Source organism: Acanthochromis polyacanthus, chromosome 12, assembly GCF_021347895.1.
Source record: "Acanthochromis polyacanthus isolate Apoly-LR-REF ecotype Palm Island chromosome 12, KAUST_Apoly_ChrSc, whole genome shotgun sequence".
Lineage (NCBI taxonomy): Eukaryota > Metazoa > Chordata > Actinopteri > Pomacentridae > Acanthochromis > Acanthochromis polyacanthus.
In genome coordinates, this window is record NC_067124.1 from 5,049,540 (window position 1) to 5,071,492 (window position 21,953).

Sequence of the window (21,953 nt, forward strand, 5' to 3'; positions counted from 1 at the left end):
GAGTAACTGTCTTTCCTTCTTTCCTTCCTCTTCCTCCATCCTAACCTTGTCTCATTCTTTCTCCACCTCTTCATCTGTCTCATAGCCGTCATGCTACTTGCATCCCTCCCCGTCTTCCTTCCTGTCTCTCTCCGTCTTCCCTTCTGTCTATCCGTGGATGCCAGCTGGTTCAGAGCTGCTGCGAGGTGCCAAGCCTGCCAAACATCCAGTCTAGAGTCACTCTCTCTTCCCCCCACCCTCCTCCCTGCAGCTGCAATACAATAGCTCCCCCATCATGAAATTATCAGCGGCTCCACGGCCTCGCCTTGCTATTACATGACACGCCACTTCGTTACATTGTGCCATTCACTTGCAGGCACAGGTGGCAGTAATGTTGTTGCGCTGGGGCTTTGAGGAACTGCCATGCTGAACCTGAAAAGGGAAAGAAAAACAGCACAGAGAATCACAATAAGGAAAAATTACAAAATGATGCTTAAGGATTGATTTCATTTAACCAAATGCAGCACGGTTTAAAACTGACACAGTGCTACACAAAGATGGTGTAAGAGGAAAGGAGTAATACATGTAGTAGAAAGACCTGAGCCAGCTACGTGCTACCGTCTCCATACTTGCTGGCTTACCCACCAGCTCCGACTCAAGAAAAACTCATGCATCTTAACAAAAAACAGCTTCCTTATGCAAAGTTTCATATATTAAAAAGCTTAAATAATTTCACGAAATAGCTGTAGTCTGTTGTTTTCAAAGGAATACTGGAATTTTACTGTGTTGTGTGAGACAGATTATCTAATAAATACACATATTTCATAACCTCACAGCATGCCCTGTGCGTGAAACCTTATCTACACATTAACTAGTAAATACAGTGGTTGTGCAGAATGTAATGTAGATGAAAACTAAATATAATGACCCCTAAAATATATATAACTGAGAAGAGTAAATCTAGCATAAGACAGATATTTGCAAAGTACAAAAACCTCAAAATTGTTCTCAAGTGCAACACTTGAGAACTTACCAATAGAAAGTCCGGACACACCTTCTGATTCGATGGCTTTTATTCCATTATTTTCCACATTGTAGATTAATACAGAAGACATCAAAATTATAAAAGTATACATATGGAGCTATGTTCTTTAAAAAAGTGTTCATCTTCAGTATTAATTTATACTGTATTAAAATATTGCAACTAAATAAAAAGCTTTAAATGAGAAGGTGTGTCCAAACATTTGACTGGTGATGTATGTGAGTGTACTTAGTTATATTACATCCATCTCTACATAGAACATTTTAGAACACTACATGTAACCATATTTAATGAACTACAGTGTTATGCTCGCTTGCAGATTTCAAGACTTTACGATCCATACTGCTCTGTATTTTATCGTTTACAGTGTTCAAACACATCTTTTTTTCACCTCCTCATATTCCATATCCACTTCTTATCACATCCTACAGTGCTGTACAATTTTTGTTAGTTCGTTTTTCTTGTTTTAAATTCTGTTTCATCGAAGCATACAGTTTGAAAGATTCCCTTTTTTATGTCTATATTTTTGGTCCACAGTTGCATTCTGCACGACCTAAGAAGAGGCAGCCCTCTATCTGATTTAGCCAACCCTAACCAAAAACATAACTCACACAAAAGAATGAACACATGAATCTCTTTAAAGATTTTCTCAAATATATCAGAAATTTCCTAACACAGCTGGTCAATGTAGTTTTTAGAAAATGTTACTAAAAAATATGGAAACACTACATTTCTAGGGGTCTATTTTCTGTTGCGGATTAGTACACATTTTGTCACAAAGTAATTCTGGCAGCAGTGCAGTGTTCTGATGGATGAGGGAACTGAGTCCAAATAAACTCCAGGACATGTCAGCTGATGTGTTTTTAATAGTTTGTGGAGAATGGTGACGCTCTGTGGCAGGGAGGAAAAACATAGATCAGGCTCTGATACACACACAATATTTGTTAGAAGGATCAAGTCACTGTTAGTTTTGGTCTTTTTGTGTGGAAATATCAAATCTCACCCTTTAGAGCAGAGTTTTGTGGTACATGTGGTTTAAGCATGTCTGTTCCTGTAGCTTGCTCTAAACCACAGAGACTTTGATAGCAGCCCATGCAGAGCGACAGACACAGACCAGTGGCTTCTTCTAATGAGCAGACTGTTGTTGGTCTGCCGTGGGGACCCTGCTTCAGGGCTGGCACACCCTACAAGATTTTATGAACTAATTAAGCACTAAAAGTTGCATTCTTAAAGAAGAAAGTCAACATTTATACAGTTCTCCAAGACAAAATCTACCGGGAGAGAGAAAAAGAGAAACATATTTTTAAATATCCTTTTTTTTTTGCATTCAGATGCAGTCTGTTAAGGACTGGTTAAGTTTGGACTGTCTACCAGTACAGACAGTACAGAAAGACTCAGTTTCCTATTTATTGGCATTAATTATTCTTCCTGCTGCTCTGCCACTGTCCTGATGGACCTGGAGATACTGTCATCTTCACTTTGGGAAGCAAATGTGGATCGTTCCCATGCTGCTTTACAGACATTCAGTCTGGAGACTCAGCAGCAGTTGTTCTCAGTGAAACTTTCAAAGGATGTGTTTCATGTGATGCTGCATGCACACAGGATGTGTTGTCACTCAGCTGGAGCTGTGAACACTAATTCATTTCATTATCAATTAATGTGCAGATTAGTTTCTCAGCTAATCACGGTTTAACTGATAAAATGTAAGTAAACTGGTATAAATAAATAAATTCTGCAGGATATCCCTAAAGTCTGGACGCATAGGAAATCTTAACTATCTTTTTTTGCCTCCACAGATTAAATGTGGCTTCGTCAAAAGATGCAAGAGTTGGTTCTTCTCAGTGGACTTGAAGAATGGACATAAGGAAAGATAGGGTTAAGCTTAGGGAAGTGATTTTTGGGGGCTAGCATGAATTTTAGCCATGAGCAGTTCTTTAGTTTGGTCTGATAGATTTGGTCATCCAGAACGAGGTTTGTCCGTGACACTGCCTGTTTCTGTAAACCTTGTAACCACCTTCACCACCTTGGAAAAGCCAAGTGGAATCCTCCCTGGATGACCAGCATTAAATTCATCTGCTGTCTTTCCATATGTTCATCCTTCACATCCACTAGTACCAGTTCAACTCTTTCTTCTTTTGACAAAGCTATATTTAGTCTGTGGAGATAAAATAATTGCAATTAATTTCCTATGGGTCCAGACTTTAGGGACACCCTGTACTAAAATTTCCTAGTGCTCAGGATGACATTAAACTGTCACATATATATATATATATATATATATATATATATATATATATATATATACACACGTGGACAAAATTGTTGGTACCCCTCAGTTAAAGAAGGAAAAACCCACAATTCTCACTGAAATCACTTGAAACTCACAAAAGTAACAATAAATAAAATTTATTGAAAATTAAATAATCAAAAACAGCCATTACTTTTGAATTGTTGATTAACATAATTATTTAAAAAAACAAACTAATGAAACAGGCCTGGACAAAAATGATGGTACCTCTATAAAAGATTGAAAACTATTTGACCAGAGTGACATGATTAACTCAGGTGTGTCATTTAATTGACATCACAGGTGTTTCCAAACTCATAATCAGTCAGTCTGCCTATTTAAAGGGAGACAAGTAGTCACCCTGCTGTTTGGTGAAAAGGTGTGTACCACACTGAACATGGACAACAGAAAGCGAAGGAGAGAATTGTCCCAGGACATCCGAAAAAAAATGATAGACAAACATCTTAAAGGTAAAGGCTATAAGACCATCTCTAAACAGCTTGAAGTTCCTGTGACAACAGTGGCTCATATTATTCAGAAGTTCAAGACCCACGGGACAGTAGCCAACCTCCCTGGACGTGGCCGCAAGAGGAAAATTGATGACAAATTGAAGAGACGGATCGTTGGAATTGTATCCAAAGAGCCCAGAGCAACCTCCAAAGAAATTAAAGGTGAACTCCAAGGCCAAGGTACATCAGTGTCAGATCGCACCATTCGTCGTTGTTTGAGCCAAAGTGGACTTCATGGGAGACGACCAAGGAGGACACCACTGCTGAAAAAAACTCATAAAAAAGCCAGACTGGAATTTGCAAAAATGCATGTTGACAAGCCACAAAGCTTCTGGGAGAATGTCCTTTGGACAGATGAGACCAAACTGGAGCTTTTTGGTAAGGCACATCAACTCTGTGTTCATAGACTGAAAAACCAAGCATACGAAGAAAAGAACACTGTCCCTACGGTGAAACATGGAGGAGGCTCAGTAATGTTTTGGGGCTGCTTTGCTGCATCTGGCACAGGGTGTCTTGAAAGTGTGCAAGGTACGATGAAATCTGAAGACTATCAAGGCATTCTGGAGAGAAATGTGCTGCCTAGTGTCAGGAAGCTTGGTCTCAGTCGCAGGTCATGGGTCTTCCAACAGGACAACGATCCAAAACACACAGCCAAAAACACCCAAGAATGGCTGAGAGAAAAGCGTTGGACTATTCTAAAGTGGCCTTCTATGAGCCCAGATCTGAATCCCATTGAACATATGTGGAAGGAGCTGAAACATGCCATTTGGAGAAGACACCCATCAAACCTGAGACAACTGGAGCTGTTTGCTCATGAGGAGTGGGCCAAAATACCTGTTGACAGCTGCAGAACGCTCATTGACAAATACAGAAATCGTTTAATTGCAGTGATTGCCTCAAAAGGTTGTGCAGCAAAATATTAAGTTATGGGTACCATCATTTTTGTCCAGCCCTATTTCATTAGTTTGTTTTTTTAAATAATTATGTTAATCAACAATTCAAAAGTGATGGCTGATTTTGATTATTTAATTTTCAATAAATTTTTATTTATTGTTACTTTTGTGAGTTTCAAGTGATTTCAGTGAGAATTGTGGGTTTTTCCTTCTTTAACTGAGGGGTACCAACAATTTTGTCCACGTGTGTATAAATTTCAGCTCCCTACCTATCATCACCGTTCCAGAGTTATGAACTTGAATTACAGCTGCTCTGTCGTAGCACTTCCACTATGGCATGCACACACATTTTAAGTTCGTAACTGGATCTCTCCCACCCCAGCGGGAACAGGAACGCGGCAGCCCGGCTGCTGGTAGTACTGTCCCCCTATAGATATATACATATATATATATAGGCATTTTAGTAAGAAAGGATGATGACAGACACTGTTGTAACAGTGGTGTTGGATTAATCTGTGAGTGATAGTTTTTTTTATTTTGTAATTTAACATTCCTTTTACATCAAACTCACCTATGAAAGAACACAAGTATAAAAGACTGAAATGAATGAAAACAATATGCTTTTGGGTATGATGCCCTGGTTTGCTTTTTTATGGATCCTCTAGGCACAGTTATCTAAAAATATGTTGCTCTGAATAATAATTGTTTCTAAAAAAAGAGTTTAGTCACCCTCTTAAAGTGACTTGTAATGTAAATGGATTGCATGCTCCCATATCACATGTTCCTAAGTGCGGTTCTGGACCATTAAAAGCTAAGAACTAATTGTGACAAAATCCTGCTTGTACATCCACATGGTAAACCAAGATTTAAGATGAGCACAGAGAAACGTTCCCCGTTCAGCCGATAAAAGCGTCTTGTGTCAGCTCAGCTCATCAACATTTATTTTGGGGAAAGTTTGAGGGAGTTTTGTCTGAGATCAGCCTCTGTCACTACATTTTCAGCATGCTGTATCAGTCATTCAACATGGGGATTGCTCCAAATTCCTAGATCCTATTAGATCGTGCTTGTCAAGGAGTCAAATTTTGCATTCCCCGGGTTACACAAGCTGTAAATGCAGCTCCATCAATCACCAAATCAGCTGAATTTTCCGCTCATATAGCTGCGACTTTAAGATGACCACAACTTTAACTGTACAGTTCCTTTCAGACGTCTATCAGTGGAGCTCGCCTCCACTTTCCCCCCTTTGCCCTGGGAATCCGGAGAGACGTTAGATTGGCAGGCTGGGCTGCTGTCAGCATCATCTCTGTCACCTGTCCTGCTCGGCAGCCAGCTGCTCCTCCTGTGATAAGACTGGAGTTTATTCTGGGGCTGAAAATACTGGACTCAATCTGGCCGTCTGCCGATCGCTCAGCCTCTCTGTCTGTCTCCTCACAAACTGCAGCCCATATTTCTCACTGTCAGTCCGTCAGTCAGCCAGCCACTAGGCTAAAAGAGCTTGTTTTTAAAATCCCTTTTGTGGGTTTTTAGTTTTTATACGGTAGCTGAGAAATGGCTTCAGTTTTAGTCCGAGAATTCAAGCTTTTGTTCAGATTAGCATAATAATCTGTGTGATGGAACTGATTCACAAACACACCAAAAAAAAAAAAAAAATAGGAAAACATCTGCTCAAGCCATGAAAAGAACTTAAAAATGGGGGTAACTCAAATCAAAAGAATGTGATTATACAGAGCATACATTTAATTTATATACATATATATTTAAAGAGAATGTGACTTAATGAGTGACTGAATGCAGAATCCCCCGTCGCTCTCCTCATTCCTCTGAAGTGTCAGCCACCTTCATCTCCTCATTTCCCTCCTGCTCCTTATAAAATGAATGATGTTAAATCAATGATGCCAATGTCAGGCGCTGTCTGAATGACTGATCTAAATAAAATGGGCAAGGCTCCATTAGGAAACAAAAAGCTTGCTTTTATCCAGCAGCAGGCAGAGTCTATTTCTCTCCCCGTCTCTTTCTTCCCCAGCCTCTCTCTGTGTAGTGCAGAGTAAGCACAGCTGTCTGAAAGCGGGGTGAAGGATGGACGCCTCTAACGGGAGCCGGGGGAGACGGAGGGGGGAGGCAGGGAGGCACGGACCCGGGGGAGAGCAGTGTTAACTGGGTGTGGCTCTTTGGCCGCACGGAGGGAAGCTGTGGCCAAGCTGCAGCACAGTGAGCACAATCACAACTCCTCTGCCTCCTTTTCCTTTTACACATTCAGCGAACAGAGCAGGGAACCTTCTATAAATACGCTTTTTAAAAAACGTATTCTTTATTATTTTTTTGAGTTTCGGCTTCATTGGCAAGATAGTAGAGACAGGAAAGCAGGTAGAAGAATGGGGGTAGACCTGCAGCAAAGGGCCAGGGGCTGGATTCAAACCCATGGTCCCTGTTTACGGGTCGCCCAGTCAGCCTGTTGAGCTACCAGGGAACTAAAACACACAGTCTGATGCTGAAAGGTCAAGTACATTTGGCTCAAAGTCACGTTTATAGCACGAACCAATGGCACACACCTCAGCTGTTATAGTTGATATTCTCTCATTTAAATTGGCCTTTAACTTCTTAACATCCCTTTTTAATTTTTTTTATCTGAAGAGATTAACATCTTGAAAGTATTTTGATCATTAGTGAAAACAGAATGCAGCACATAGTGATTCAAAAGGTAGGCACCCCTACAGACATGAGAAAAAATAAAGTAATATTCACTCACTCCTATAACAAAGTAAAGAATCTATTCTTTCAAACACTGTTGGTTTTTCTGATAAGATTCAGAGCAGAATGATGCCTTCCACAATACAGTAGTAAAATACTGCTAGCACTAGCACAAGATACATGCAATTTAGAAAACAATGATTCAGTAAAAGTGCTGCACACTGAAACTGAAAATAGCTTCTTTATACACACGTGGACAAAATTGTTGGTACCCCTCAGTTAAAGAAGGAAAAACCCACAATTCTCACTGAAATCACTTGAAACTCACAAAAGTAACAATAAATAAAAATTTATTGAAAATTAAATAATCAAAAACAGCCATTACTTTTGAATTGTTGATTAACATAATTATTTAAAAAAACAAACTAATGAAACAGGCCTGGACAAAAATGATGGTACCTCTATAAAAGATTGAAAACTATTTGACCAGAGTGACATGATTAACTCAGGTGTGTCATTTAATTGACATCACAGGTGTTTCCAAACTCATAATCAGTCAGTCTGCCTATTTAAAGGGAGACAAGTAGTCACCCTGCTGTTTGGTGAAAAGGTGTGTACCACACTGAACATGGACAACAGAAAGCGAAGGAGAGAATTGTCCCAGGACATCCGAAAAAAAATGATAGACAAACATCTTAAAGGTAAAGGCTATAAGACCATCTCTAAACAGCTTGAAGTTCCTGTGACAACAGTGGCTCATATTATTCAGAAGTTCAAGACCCACGGGACAGTAGCCAACCTCCCTGGACGTGGCCGCAAGAGGAAAATTGATGACAAATTGAAGAGACGGATCGTTGGAATTGTATCCAAAGAGCCCAGAGCAACCTCCAAAGAAATTAAAGGTGAACTCCAAGGCCAAGGTACATCAGTGTCAGATCGCACCATTCGTCGTTGTTTGAGCCAAAGTGGACTTCATGGGAGACGACCAAGGAGGACACCACTGCTGAAAAAAACTCATAAAAAAGCCAGACTGGAATTTGCAAAAATGCATGTTGACAAGCCACAAAGCTTCTGGGAGAATGTCCTTTGGACAGATGAGACCAAACTGGAGCTTTTTGGTAAGGCACATCAACTCTGTGTTCATAGACTGAAAAACCAAGCATACGAAGAAAAGAACACTGTCCCTACGGTGAAACATGGAGGAGGCTCAGTAATGTTTTGGGGCTGCTTTGCTGCATCTGGCACAGGGTGTCTTGAAAGTGTGCAAGGTACGATGAAATCTGAAGACTATCAAGGCATTCTGGAGAGAAATGTGCTGCCTAGTGTCAGGAAGCTTGGTCTCAGTCGCAGGTCATGGGTCTTCCAACAGGACAACGATCCAAAACACACAGCCAAAAACACCCAAGAATGGCTGAGAGAAAAGCGTTGGACTATTCTAAAGTGGCCTTCTATGAGCCCAGATCTGAATCCCATTGAACATATGTGGAAGGAGCTGAAACATGCCATTTGGAGAAGACACCCATCAAACCTGAGACAACTGGAGCTGTTTGCTCATGAGGAGTGGGCCAAAATACCTGTTGACAGCTGCAGAACGCTCATTGACAAATACAGAAATCGTTTAATTGCAGTGATTGCCTCAAAAGGTTGTGCAGCAAAATATTAAGTTATGGGTACCATCATTTTTGTCCAGCCCTATTTCATTAGTTTGTTTTTTTAAATAATTATGTTAATCAACAATTCAAAAGTGATGGCTGATTTTGATTATTTAATTTTCAATAAATTTTTATTTATTGTTACTTTTGTGAGTTTCAAGTGATTTCAGTGAGAATTGTGGGTTTTTCCTTCTTTAACTGAGGGGTACCAACAATTTTGTCCACGTGTGTATACGTAGATACAACTGAACTGTTTCCCAGTTATGTTTAGGTGCAGGATAACTGCTGGTTGCTTTCTATTAAAAAGAACATTATTTTTTCTTTCTAAACCAGGAGCTGCTAAATCTTAACCATAAAAAAGCTCAATATTGTTTCAAGTGGGTGTCGTTCTGCGAGATCAGATATTATGGTATGTAGCTAGAATATTCATTTACCACATTAACAATGTCTGGACTGTGTTTATCATTCATTTAATGTTATCTTCACTGCAAAAAGAACTGCTTTTCTTTGACAAATAAGGACATTTCTATGTGACCCCAAACTTTTGAACGGTAGTGTATATTAAAAAACAAACAAACTAGATAGTCTTTTAATAAATTACTAATTAGTTAATAAGCATTTCCTCAGCACTTTAAAGAAAACATAATCCAGAAGCAATAAATTCCCTTTACTGTTACAGTTTAGTTGCATATAAATGACTCGTTTTTGTAGGTAAAATGTTCCACATCCAGAAGGTCCAGATGAAGATGGACAAAAGCTCAGAGCATTTTATGATGTAATTACATTTCATCCTAAAAGGGTCGGTGGTTGAAGAAGCTGCTTGTGAGCAACAAGTAACACAGCAAGTTAAATATGAAAAGATCATGAATTTATGAGCCTAAATCTATTTCAGTGCTATTGCAGCTTTGCTCACCATTTTAATTTGCTCTCAATTTTTATTTGATGATATAACAAAAGGAGCAGCAAACTGATCAGGCTGCTATGGGCTGTAAATGCTGCTGGGTACACTGCTGTGTTTTTGGTACTTACTGCCTGTAACATCTATATGACTGCTGCAAGCTCAAGTTTATTAATTATCATTTATTTGTCATTTATTACAGCTATATAATAAAATGTAAAGGAAATAGGGCAAAAAAAGTTTTGAATCTTTTACATTAAAACCTCAAAGTGAATGAAACCAACACAAGTTAAAATCTGACTTTCTGACAATCTGCCTTTGGTAAAAGTATAGAAGTATTAGCAAAAACCTGCTTTCTAGAATTTTTAATGTGACATTTTAAAGCAGCAGCATTAAGTCATCAGTGTGTTATTATTTTATTGAATTAATATTATGGATTTAGGCCGTTTATTATTGTAGTTATGTTTTATGCTGTAAGATAATTAAATCTACACCCACAGAAATGATATTTCATGATTATAATGTAACACGCTTTGTATGTGAATTCTTTATTGTCAGAGTAAGTAGTGGAGTAAAATGCAAAACGGAGCAGATTAGAAGGAAAACATTGCATGAAACGAAAATAACGTTGGTGCTTTAGTAAATATAATTTCTACCAACTTGGGTCTTTTTTCTTTTCATCATTTTTCTAAGCATTGATGCCACTGTATTTACCAAGATGATGACTGTGGCTCTGGGACCAATATGGAAGCAAAGAATGGATTTGAATTATAAATAAACTCACATTAACCAATTAAACACTTATTTGTGAATTTAGACACCACATAATTCATACTAATGTTTAAATAACACAGAAATATCTATCTGAATTCATGTGTTTTGAATTCATGTACTTGAAACATTTAGGAAACTATTGGTTTAAAAAATTCAAATAAAACCCTGAATATTTTTGAAAGGCAGGTGGATTAAAGTGGCTACAGTTGTTTTGTTTTTTGTTTTGTTTTTGATTAGAAAATGGAAAAATAAAACAATTAATGATCAAAAATGAACAACCGATCAGTCCTCTGTTCTCATGTTCACTTCATTCTGTCAGACCAAACCCACAACACTAAAAATGAAGTTCTGGACATTTTTCACAACAAATCTGACAAAAATAATTTATTAAGTAAAACATTTAAATGCCACTAAATGTGGTACTGAATTTCAACATTATTTTGTCATTTGACTTTCAGTTGTGAAAAAAAAATCCAAGTGATTTTTTTTTCTTCTATGAAAAGAAAAGAAAACAGTTAGATGATTAGACAGGCTGTCAAAAAGTTGATTCCGATGATCTAAAGCAGATTGTCTGAAGGTGAAACTGAAAGTGAGGTTGTCAGGTAGGTCAGCGATAACCTCTTCTTGCAGAGGAAAGCAGTTCACATGGCACAAAGCTTCAGCTCAAGTACAGCAGGAAGAATCAAATCCTCGCAGCCTGCCTTTGTATCCTTACGTGCCCTATTGGCCACAATTATAAGAAGGAAGACCCAAGCTGTAATAAACCATATTAGGAGGTTTGCCTAAGGCCATCCTTCTCTGGCAGAACAGGTTCTCAGGAAGTGTCAGAAATTATCTCCAACTGTGTGTCAGTCTGTCTTTGTGTGGAGAGAATCCTCAGTACTGACAGTCTGCCTTCAGTCAGCCTGTTCAGGCTACAGCAGGTTAAATATGCTGGAGCTGATAGAAAAGGAGGTCATAATAGTAGAAAGCTTTTAATTCAGCTACTTTCAGAGACTCTATTTCTTTGAGAAAGTTTGTTTAAGGAGGATGAGACGGACAATAATAATTCAAATGCAGAGGACTCACATGATTTAAAAAGTATTGCTTCAGAAAGAAGGATTAGGATACTAAGTGTGAAAAATCCTGCTGCCAAAAACCAGGAAAAAATACAACCAAAAGAAAAATATGGATGAACAGATATATTGCAAGTTCACCTTAAACTCACAAAATCATCCATGCATTATCTACACACCGCTTTATCCTCATTAGGGTCATGGGGGGCTGGAGTCTGTCCCAGCTGACTTAGGGTGAAGAAGGGGACACCTGGACAGGTAACAGTCTGTCACAGGGCTACATATAGAGACAATCACACTTTAGACAATTTAGAGTTACCAATTCACTTCAGCATGCTTTTGGACTGTGGAAGGAAGCTGGAGAAAACCCACATATGTACAAGGAGAAAATGAAACTCCATGCAGAACGTTCCCAGGAAGGCCGGGGTCTTTCCATACGGAACCAGAGATCTTCTAGCTGCAGGGCAACTCACAAAATCAGTAAAAATAATTAAATAAAAATGAAACACTATGCAATTCAAATCCATATGTAAATTTGTTCCATTGCTTTCAGACAAACAGGCATATTGCCAGGATTAAAAATATGATACAAGTACATTCAAACAGTGGCAGGGATCTAGACGTTTTCAGAAGCTGCTGCCTGCTTTCCACCATAAAAGATGTGATGACATGCATGATTTAGTTATTCCTTGTGTCACACTTTTGCAATGGACGCATAAGATGAGCATAATCCTCACCTTGGGAATACATTTTTTCTTCAGTTCCTCTGATGTTCCTGCATCAGTCATCATGCCAGAGGTGTCTGCTAGGCAAAATATTACGATGAATGAAACTGCAGATGAAACCAGCAGGGGGTCTGTAGAGGTGCTGAGCAGGTTTTTCTCCCCTTATTGGATTCAGTCAGGGGCCGTCACAGACAAACAGATGGTCAGGTAGACTGACAGACAGCTGAGTTCCATTAAACAGTCAGTGAGAGAAACCTGATAAGATGAGGATGGAATGGATTCAGACAGACAATATGGAGTTATAGTGGTGTCAGGTACAGGCAACTGCTGAAGAGAGATCAGTAGCATCAGTTGTTAAAATTAACTCAACAGCATTTAACTGCTGCTTGCATGTACATGTCAGTTAATTAATCAATAAATATCTGAAGTGTTTACCATTAATACTTCTTTTACTTTTGATACTTTAAGTAAAATTAGATAATTTACAGTAAAATTAGAATTTAAGGCTTTAACTTGTAATTAAGCTTTTTACTCCAGTAAAGTGAAAGATCTGCTGATTTCTTTCGCCACTGGGTGATTCCCATTTGTCCCATTTCCCATATACATTTTATGAATATAAAATCTCTAAAATTAATGATGAAAAAGAAAAAAAATCTGACTTCTCTTTTACAGTGACAGTTGATGAGGAAAATACATCCTTGGGATTGTTTTTCTTTTGAATGCCAAGTAGAAAAAAATGGTCACAAGGCTAAGTAGTATATTGACCGAGAGACTCAGCAAAGTAGACAAAGAAATATGTTTTCAGTTTTTTGAAGCTCCTACACAGCGGGGTGTAGAGCTGTATCAAGACCTGCTGTGGAAACCAAAGACTCAATCCAGATGAGAAACAAGGTCTAGCTGACTCACAGGTTCAGCATGTCAAGGCTACTGAGAGATCAATTCTGACATTTAGAGGAAGCCAACAAGGATGTTAGAGATTTGCTGTAATGTACTTGGAAGGTTGAGCTGTTAGGAAGACTGGGCCTGGATGAGAGTTCTCCTGCTGGTGATGGAAGAATCATAATGGGAAGGTATGCTGTAAATATATGCAGACTGGAAATCAGCACATGTAGAGTAAGTAGCTGAAGATAGGAAAAACCAAAGCAAAAAAAAAATAAAAATTCGAACTTGTTAGTACATTTCACAAAATAGAAATCAGTCAGAACCTTTAAATAACCCATTCCCTAAAACCTTCAAACTCAGATTATTGTTTTTACCTCTTCTGATGTACTTCCTCAAATAACTCACTTTAACTGAGCCATTCTCTGTATTTCTATTTGCTCAAACCACACACACACACACACACACACACACACACACACACACCTGCACACACACACACACACACATGTTTGTACTTCTATCTTAGTGAGGACATCCATAGGCGTAATGCATTTCCTAGAGCCTTACCCTAACCTTAACCATCACAACTGATCACCTAACCCTAATCCTTACCCTAACCCTAACCAAACCTCAATTCATACCTGTTCTCTAAAAACAAGTCTTCACCCTCAAACATGGCTGTTTCAAAGTGAGGACCGGCCAAAATGTCCTCACTTTGTAAAAATGTCCTCACTTTGATAGTTAAATGCAGAAAATGGTTCTCACAATGTAGCAAGTACAAGAACACACACACACACACACACACACACACACACACACACACACACACACACACACACACACACATCTACACACACACACACACACACACACACACACACACACACACACACCTGCACACACACACCAACACACACACACCAACACACACACATCTACACACACACACACACACACACACTTTCTCCAGCTCGTAATCCCTGAGGCTAGTTTTGATTGTTACTTAAATCTCTGTGCTCCTTCCCTCTGAGAAAAAAATCTAAAACCTTTGGTTCTGAAATGAACTAAACTGTGAGGCAAGCAGCTGGGTGGGCTTTCTTTCCCCCCACATTCTGCACCTCTTTTCCTTCTTCCTCACCGAAGTGTTTCTATCTATCCATTATGCGCAGTGACATTCTTTGTCTGAAGGACACTGGCATTCAGCCAAGTGCTTCCGCTGGGCCGGCCCAGCCGTTTAATTGAAACCGTAAAAGAACTTTCTTGTGGCACAAAAGCCCTTATGTGGGCTTTGTTGCAATTAGATTGACCAGAAAGGCCAGCGAACCTGATAAAAAGGGATTAGGAGAAATGTATTGCTGGGATATTATGTTGAGTGTGACACGGCAGCTTGTGGAAGAATTAGTGAAGGTCTGACCTGTCCTGGACTGGCCAGGCAGAAGGACAAACCAGTGATTAATGAAGTGGTCAAAGGCTACGCTTTAAACTCAATTTTGCAACAAGAGTGTGAATACTGGTCCTACTCAGCAGCACATGCGGTACAGTAAACCTCCGCTCCCATCAGCAGCTCAGCACAGCACTCTGAAGCAGCTGGGTGCAGCTTCATTATGTGAAGGTGCAGAGTTTAGCCAACAACGCTGCAGGCGGACACCGAGCAGGAAGCGTGCCTGGACTAATGCTTCTCTGTACACAGAAATATCAGATATAGTTTTATGCTCTTGCTGCCTCATTGATTTTTAACTGAAGCCGGTGACTTGCATCAGGGACTAACTGCCTGTAGCATAATGAAAACCAAGGGTTTCACCTTGTTAACATGTCCATATGGTCTTATCATTATAAACATTTGTGTTTATTACATCTGACTAAAAGCAGGACACGCTGTCTTCATGTATTGCTTCTATATTTTATGTATATGTGCATACGAATATGTGTATGTATATATATTTAATTTTGTGTTATTTAATTATGGTTTATGGGTGCACTTTGGTGTTGACAAGCTGTTCCTCATTTCACAGAGACTGTTAACTGGTGGAAGGGTGGACATGGACCCCTGTCTGTAAGCGTGAGCTTTTTGGGAGTTCATTTTTCACAACTTAAAAAACAACATATAATATGAATGTAAATAAAATTGTGAAATAAACAATAAACAATGGTGTTTTTTTATATGCTAGAAGACATATCATGAGTAAAATGAGCAGCCACGGCTGAGCACTTCCACATTAAAAGTGAATCAATAGACATTTGGGGATTCACACACAACAAAGCCTGTCTCCACTCAGGATGAGGCCAAATCATTCAAACATGTATAACTGAATAACTTCAATCTCACAATTGTGTAGATTAGTTGTTCAGTCTGCAGCAACTATGTTTACTCGAGTGGTCCGCTAAAAGATACATCCATGCATTTTCTATACACTTAATCTTCATTAGGGTCATGGGGGGCTGGAGTCTATCCCCACTGACTTATTGTGAAGGCAGGGGACACCTGGACAGGTCACCAGTCTGTCACAGGACTACACATGGAGACAAACAATCACACTCACATTCACACCTACGGTCAATTTAGAATCATCAATTAACCTCAGCATGTTTTTGGACTGTGGGAGGAAGCCAGAGAACCAGGAAAAAACCCATGCATACACAGGGAGAACATGCAAACTCCATGCAGAAAGATCCCAGACCCATGTCGGGATGCAAACCGGGGATCTTCTAGCTGTGAAGCAACAGTGCTAACCACCGAGACACTATGCAGACCACATCAAAAGATGCTATTTGCAATATTTTTTCACGACAGAACCAATATGTTAGTGTAATGGAAAATAGATCCCTTCAGTTCATGTTTTACCCCTGTAAGTCTCCTCTCTCAAGGAAAACCCCACTTTGCCCTTCCTGTTTAGAACCGATGACACAGTCCACATGTGCTTAGGTAAAACTAAGGGTTTCCTGCCATTTACACTACACTGCCAACGTCAACAGGTGGCAATATAACCCCAACACTTACACCATGTTGACCAATGAGAAGATTACAAAGGCAAACTATTTCCACTTCCATAAGGCTAACAACAATTGGACATAATTTTTATGTAAGCATTTACAAAGTCCCACTGCCGTGCTGTTTTCGTCACCTTTGCCTCAGAACAAAATCCTCCTCCTGTGATCAAACAAGATAACAACTCACTCAGACATCACAAGCCAAAACCTCAGCGTCTCCCAATCTGCATGGAATGTTCTCATAGAATAAGTTTTACAAAAGCTCAATTTTCACTGACCTAATACTGTGTTTCATGGTCAGAACATACAGAAAAAGCTATATTTAAAAAACAAACAAACAAACATATATGTGTTGGTAAGGTCTTCAATACCACCAATGAGACAAATGTTCATCTCAGGAGTTGGTTGAGTTCATAAATAATTTTGGCTTTCATCTGATGGTCAGAAAGACCACAGACATATGTTGTGTTTGTATAATGATGTTCTTCATGAATGCTTGAATGTCAGTTTGCAGTAGCTTGCCATTATCCTTATTACCTTTAGCATGAATACCTTTAAAATGTAATGATGCATCAGAAGTATGTTTTCAGCTCATTCACTAGACCCCATGTAGCCAAAGATATCAATATTAATGCAGTCTTGTATATGATTTGCGAATTGTTGCTTACTAAGTACCACATTAGAGTACACACGTGGACAAAATTGTTGGTACCCCTCAGTTAAAGAAGGAAAAACCCACAATTCTCACTGAAATCACTTGAAACTCACAAAAGTAACAATAAATAAAAATTTATTGAAAATTAAATAATCAAAAACAGCCATTACTTTTGAATTGTTGATTAACATAATTATTTAAAAAAACAAACTAATGAAACAGGCCTGGACAAAAATGATGGTACCTCTATAAAAGATTGAAAACTATTTGACCAGAGTGACATGATTAACTCAGGTGTGTCATTTAATTGACATCACAGGTGTTTCCAAACTCATAATCAGTCAGTCTGCCTATTTAAAGGGAGACAAGTAGTCACCCTGCTGTTTGGTGAAAAGGTGTGTACCACACTGAACATGGACAACAGAAAGCGAAGGAGAGAATTGTCCCAGGACATCTGAAAAAAAATTATAGACAAACATCTTAAAGGTAAAGGCTATAAGACCATCTCTAAACAGCTTGAAGTTCCTGTGACAACAGTGGCTCATATTATTCAGAAGTTCAAGACCCACGGGACAGTAGCCAACCTCCCTGGACGTGGCCGCAAGAGGAAAATTGATGACAAATTGAAGAGACGGATCGTTGGAATTGTATCCAAAGAGCCCAGAGCAACCTCCAAAGAAATTAAAGGTGAACTCCAAGGCCAAGGTACATCAGTGTCAGATCGCACCATTCGTCGTTGTTTGAGCCAAAGTGGACTTCATGGGAGACGACCAAGGAGGACACCACTGCTGAAAAAAACTCATAAAAAAGCCAGACTGGAATTTGCAAAAATGCATGTTGACAAGCCACAAAGCTTCTGGGAGAATGTCCTTTGGACGGATGAGACCAAACTGGAGCTTTTTGGTAAGGCACATCAACTCTATGTTCATAGACTCAAAAACCAAGCATACGAAGAAAAGAACACTGTCCCTACGGTGAAACATGGAGGAGGCTCAGTAATGTTTTGGGGCTGCTTTGCTGCATCTGGCACAGGGTGTCTTGAAAGTGTGCAAGGTACGATGAAATCTGAAGACTATCAAGGCATTCTGGAGAGAAATGTGCTGCCTAGTGTCAGAAAGCTTGGTCTCAGTCGCAGGTCATGGGTCTTCCAACAGGACAACGATCCAAAACACACAGCCAAAAACACCCAAGAATGGCTGAGAGAAAAGCGTTGGACTATTCTAAAGTGGCCTTCTATGAGCCCAGATCTGAATCCCATTGAACATATGTGGAAGGAGCTGAAACATGCCATTTGGAGAAGACACCCATCAAACCTGAGACAACTGGAGCTGTTTGCTCATGAGGAGTGGGCCAAAATACCTGTTGACAGCTGCAGAACGCTCATTGACAAATACAGAAATCGTTTAATTGCAGTGATTGCCTCAAAAGGTTGTGCAACAAAATATTAAGTTATGGGTACCATCATTTTTGTCCAGCCCTATTTCATTAGTTTGTTTTTTTAAATAATTATGTTAATCAACAATTCAAAAGTGATGGCTGATTTTGATTATTTAATTTTCAATAAATTTTTATTTATTGTTACTTTTGTGAGTTTCAAGTGATTTCAGTGAGAATTGTGGGTTTTTCCTTCTTTAACTGAGGGGTACCAACAATTTTGTCCACGTGTGTATTTAAAATGTCCATCAGTACCTGGAAATTCCCAGATGAAATCCCAGTGAAAAGAGAACATTTCACCACTGAGGCCTGTAAAATGAAATGTAAATTTTTTTTGGTTCAAATCCTGTTGTTTTAATGATAGTCTGGCTCCAGTGTTCACAATCAGCTCATTGTTTGTAATGGAGTGGATTCCAGTGCAGTCTTTCAAAAAGGAATAATCTGAAATGATTTGTTTAACAACAGAGCAAAGATACATATTACATTTAAACATATTAATTCTTTATCATTATATATTGATATGTCAACAGGATTAGCTTAACTCGCTTATTTCAGCACGACTGCAATTGCATTCATAAAGGTAATAAGAAATCATAGCACTATTATAGTCAGATATACTCTCTCAAACTATCAAACCGTTGAAACTTCCGAACAATGAGACCTCCGCATGATCCACTAGAGCCAGCTTCTTCTACAGGATATAGATTCTGGGTCTGGCTCTGTCCCAGAAGGGTTAGATTTTGGGTCAAGTGCCTACTTGGGCGACATATTTTGGGTAATTGCCAAAGTGCCAAAGTGCCCAGTAAGATAGCAAGGACTTAAAGTTTTATGAGAGCTCACTGGGACAGCTGATTAAAGTCATCCTGTCACAAACACAAATACGGTGCATGGCACAACCCAGATCAGATGAATAGGTGGAACAAATAAGTAGGATGAAGCATTAATATATTACTTACTATCAAAGGACAGAAAAATGTGCACCTCCAGCAGATGAGGCTCAGAATACAATTTTATATATATATATATATATATATATATATATATATATATATATAATACATCATTGTGTGTGTGTGTGTGTGTGTGTGTGTCCTTGAATAATAAATATTAGTGATCATTGAGTACTGTTTTTAATTTTCACATAATCACTAAATATGTCCGTTCCAATGGTGCATTTTGCTTCTGGGTGTTTCATATCAGTTTGTCAAGGACCGTTTTAATGACTGAACCTATTAAGGACTTTATTTGCTAAAATCTCATGTTATACTGAAACTCTGCATGCAGATTATTTTAGTGTAAACCTACTTTATCATGACACGGTTTGAGTTTTCGTACACGGCGGGATGCTTCAAGGTGGATTAAGGCTTGCCGCTGTGAAACCAAAGTTATTCTCAGCTCTTGTCCTCAATTCCAAAGCACTTTATAAATAGGCAACCAAATAGAGCACCGTTACATCTGAGGACCTTGGCTTGTGTTTCACTATGCAGACACACAGTTTATTTTTTTATTGTAAAAGGTTTGTGAAAGATAATCATGCACTCTCTTTATATTGCAGATTTCCACATGATTTAAAAGGCAGTCCATGGGTCAAATGTTGCTGTTTTCAAAACCAAATGCTCCAGCTGTGAATTATTCTCCCTCTTTGTGTCTTGTTTTCTACAGGTCAAGTCATAGTGTGTGACCAGCTTGGCATCAGATAATCAGCCTTGAAGTGCTGGAGCAGGGGAAGATGCTGTGTGCAAAGTGCCCTCCAGTGGAGACAGTGTGTACTTCATGCATGCTGATCTCTTGGCCTCCAGTCAGAGTTACTTAATGTTACACACCTCTACTACTCCTGCAGTCAGCTGTTTTAATTGTAGCCTAAGCCATGAGTATACTGCAGAGGAAAGGTGAGTGTATCTCTGCTTTTATTGCCAATATGGCAGATCGCTTCCTAAATGCTTCCAATAAAAGGCGGCTCCACTGTGTGCGCCACCGTCTGAGAACAATAAGGTAACATGAACACTGAGGTGATATCTTGTCAGTGACTCGTTTCTGTCATGGGGTCACTGAAGACGAACTTCCTTTCACACTGCCTCTGCACTGTACTACAGTACTGTGGTGAGTGTGTGAGTGTTGAGTGTGAGTGGGTGGGGAGGGTCAGCTGGTGTTGTGAATCAGGCCGCTGAAGTGTCAGACACGGCTTCTTCACAACACCAGGGTTCCTCCCCACCACTTCCTGCTGGGATACATGACACATCTGCAACATGACAGTAATGTACATCAGCATGTGTGTGTGCTTTTAATAAATGCTCCTGTGGAATTAAAGGTTGGACATCTGAAATCATCCTCCTGCAAAGATATTTGATTTTTGAAAGTAAATTGTGCATTCATAAATAAAATGTAGTGTGTCCAAAACTGTTGTAATTTTTTGATGTGCAAGAACAACTGTGTTTCATTATATCAAAAAAGACTATTCTTTTGGCATTTATGATGCTATATTATTTTAAAATGTATGTGGAATGACCACACATACCACCACAGATGTGCTCATTGTATTTTCACTTGCTTTAGAGATTTATTAATATGGATATCAGCACGAAAGAGTATAAAGAAAAAGACAGTTTTTTTACAAGGGGCTTTCTTTGACAGATTGGAAATAGGTGAGATAATCTTACTGCATTGGGCAGGATTCTTTAATTTCAACTATTTTACTGAAATAAATACAAATTTGGTCAACACTTGATGTAATAATGTAGCTGACACAGATACATTTATATTCTATGGGCTGAATAATGTATGTTCTGACATAAAATGATGCGACCGTTTGTCTTTGTGACACCAATGAATTATTTGTACATGTATATTTGATACATGTATTAAAGAAGGTGTACATATATATAAAATACACAAATTATGGATTAGATGATTAGAGAAGTTAGTTTTTTTGGGCAAACATTTTTAAGAAATGTTCTTATTTTTGTCTGTTTTTCATCCTGTCTTATTTTACACTAAACTACAGACACTCATTTCAGAATAAACTTTGACATTAAAAAGAAAAACTTGACTGGGAACAAGCAGACTAATCCTAATTAATTGTTTGTCTTGCTACAGTGTGACAATCACATCTTTCAAGCCAAATCTAAGACTAAAGAACTTGTTTAGAATGTTTTTTTACATTCTAATTTAGCAATGCCAGCTGTCAAGGTGAATGTAATGCATACAGCTCATGCCTGAGCCCGATTAGGATTTAGTTCTGGGTAGAATTCTCTAGAATCAGACACTGATTGGACTTGTTCCATACGTACATTGACTGCTTGCAGCATAACCTCAAAGTGGACAGTCAGCGTCCATACAGGCCTTCAGACTTGGCTCTGGATTAAGTCACTGTACGAGTATTTAGTGAATGTTTGAGTGGTGAATAAATGGCTGAAGGAACAACATGAATGTGTTTGTCTCGTTTAAAAAAAGAGAATTTGTACACACAAAATAAAGAAATACGTATACAAACTA

The 21,953-nt window shown here is 38.9% G+C and overlaps 1 long non-coding RNA gene across 1 annotated transcript in view; it reads left to right on the top strand.

The window, feature by feature from the left end:
- Nucleotides 1-21,953, top strand: part of LOC110967346 (uncharacterized) — a 38,942-nt gene extending 16,989 nt beyond the window's left edge. The window contains exon 3 of the long non-coding RNA XR_002596797.2: nt 20,124-21,953. This is a non-coding gene — a long non-coding RNA (uncharacterized LOC110967346). The remainder of the gene's footprint in view (nt 1-20,123) is intronic.